Here is a 2,637-nt window from a genome sequence, read left to right on the forward strand (position 1 = left end):
AACCAGATTCAAAGTGCAAGAAACGAGAATGAGGAATAGCAGTCCTGCTTATTTGTTCCCATAGTTAGTGGTCTGCATTGGAAAGGAGCTTTTGGATGAAAATCAACTACAGCGTCAGCTCGCCATTGCAAATTCTGTAAGATACAAGAAACTTTGAAAAATCCTCCAAATATGAAAAATCAGACAGTCACCATACCTTCATTCATTGGAAGTCTGGTGTTGGACACGTTTTGTATGAAGCAAAAGGAAGCAAAGATTCATTTTGCTCTTTTATTCTTTCTTAGACAAAGGTAGCCATGCTCTGTTTGTATTTTATAATTAGACTTAGAAAAAAGGCAATCTGTCAGCTGAGGAGAAATACTTAAATGAAGACAAGTATATTATAAAGAAAACAGAGCATTTATTCTCATAGCATAATAAAGCTGGAAAAAGTGAGATTACAAATTTGACACAAATAACGGGCAGTCAGCTTTAAAACACACATAGATTTGGCATTTACAAATTTGACCACCTGGACTGAGTTTTCAATTTTGTCCTATTCTGGTTCATGTAAAAGTACTGAACTGAAAAAAAAAAAACAAGACTGGAAGGAGATTCTGGAGATAATGTAGTCCAACTTCCCTTTTCAGACCAAGATCAACTATACCCATTTGTTTCTACTTAAAAAAAATCCCAAATGTTAGGAATGGCATGATTTTTAGAACTTCTTTAGGCTTACTTTTCAAATATTTTTGCTTATTTCTGTTTAGTCTTTAACTTACACCTACTTGCAGTTCATGAAAGCAAATTCAGTTGTCCTCTAAACTGTGAATATTATTGAGAAACAAATTATTTGCCATCAACTTTTTTTTCTATTTGGAGAATATTATGGTAGCCAAATCTTTTGCCATCTTCTCACTAGATGCAGGGCTTAGCTTAGGCCATGCCAGTGGAGAGTACAAGAATTACTTCATGCATCTAAGGTCTGCATACTACACACAAGTATAATGCTTACTGTTTGCTGCTTTGTGGTTTGTTTGTTTGGGTTTTTTGGTGTTTTTTGTTTTTGTTTTTGTTTTTTTTTTTTGTTTTTTTGTTTTTTTGTGGCAGCAGAATGACATTGACTCAGTTTGTCAATTGCTTTATTGCCCCCTGAATTTGTGCAGCCAGTTATTTAATTTTATATAACATTGTTCTTACCTACATTGTACTTTGTCCATTTTCCAGACTATTTAAAAAAAAACTTTCTTCTAGTACTTCTAGTCCCTCTCAATTTCAGATTGCTTGTGGATTAATAAGTGTACTTATTTTGTGACCAAAGTGATTAAAGAAACAGTGGACTAGGAACAGCACACTGACATTTGAACCCTCACTTAAATGTACTTGTTTTGAACTGAGGATTATTACTTTCTATACCAAACAGGTTTTTTAGTTACCTTATTGAAACTTCATCACCAGTATGCTTCCCTAGTTTGCTTATGAGAATCCCATATAGATACTGCTAAAAGTCTTACTAGCGTAAAGTTGTTATTCTGCCACTTATGTCCTGTTGCTCTGACATAAGATAGCAGATCAATGTTATGCACCTTGTCTTTAGAGATCTATGTCGGCTCTTAACTCCTCTCCTTGTCTTCCAGATACAAATCTAATTTGTCTAAGGATTTGCTATCAAAGTTTTCAAGAATTTGAAAGGAACTTTGAGAAAGTGACCGGCATGTTTGCTGTTTCTAGTCTTCATTATCCACTGTGAATTTTGTAAGGTAACTGTTAACACTTCTAAAAAAAAAAAAAAAACATTTCAATAATACAGCTTAATATACATGCTGGAGCATCTTCTAATATACAAAGGAGCATCTTCTGGGATTTGAAGAACCAGCCACTAAAGCATCCCTCCTGTGTAGCAGTTGCAAATATTTGTAGCCTTCTTAATGTTCTTAACACGCATGTGCAAACTTGGATTTCACATTACACACAACATTTCTAACGTACTCATAGTTACAGTGTTTTCTATGTACAACCTTTTATCTATAATGTTGCATAATAAGAGTTTCTGTCAGGTAAGGTATAATTTTTTCTGATTCTGTGGTTTTGGTTCTACAACAGATTTTCAAATAAAATATACAGAATTCTCATCTATAAAATACAGAGAGGTGCAGAAATAAAAAACAACTTGCAAAAGTAGATTTAAATTACGCTATTCAAAGTCACTATTTTTTAGGCAAGAAGGTGAATGCTGGAAAGACAACAATACTGTCACAATTATGCGCAAGGCTTCTTCGATAACCGTTTGGTCATATAAACACAGGGAAATTAACAGGATTTCACTTTCCTGTGATATCCAAGAAAGGACGTACCCGATGGTGGCTGTACGCGATGCTCGGTCCGCGCGGGATCCCGAGCAGGGGGCTGTTTTGTACCTCAGATGAAAAGGGGATCGGGAGGGCACCGTGCGGACAGTTCCCGGCCCGAACCCGGCACCCGGTCCGGACCTCCGCCGCCCCCTGGTCCGCCATGTGTCACAGGTCGATGCATTCGCCCTCGAGCGAGCTCCGCGGACGGAAGACGCGAGGCTCTTTGTCTCTCCTGAGCTCTCGCGGAGAGGCCGAGCGGGCGGCGCCGCTCCGGGGCGATCTCGGGCCCCGTCCCGCTGGGTCCGGG

General features: G+C 38.2%; 1 long non-coding RNA gene across 1 annotated transcript; it reads left to right on the forward strand.

Moving 5' to 3' along the window:
* Positions 1-69: 69 nt before the first annotated feature.
* On the forward strand, positions 70-2,168 carry LOC128794607 (uncharacterized). The gene is made up of 2 exons (XR_008433202.1): positions 70-136; positions 1,617-2,168. It is a non-coding gene; the product is annotated as an uncharacterized LOC128794607 (long non-coding RNA).
* Positions 2,169-2,637: the final 469 nt, after the last annotated feature.

This window comes from Vidua chalybeata, chromosome 13, assembly GCF_026979565.1.
Source record: "Vidua chalybeata isolate OUT-0048 chromosome 13, bVidCha1 merged haplotype, whole genome shotgun sequence".
Taxonomy (NCBI): Eukaryota; Metazoa; Chordata; class Aves; order Passeriformes; family Viduidae; genus Vidua; species Vidua chalybeata.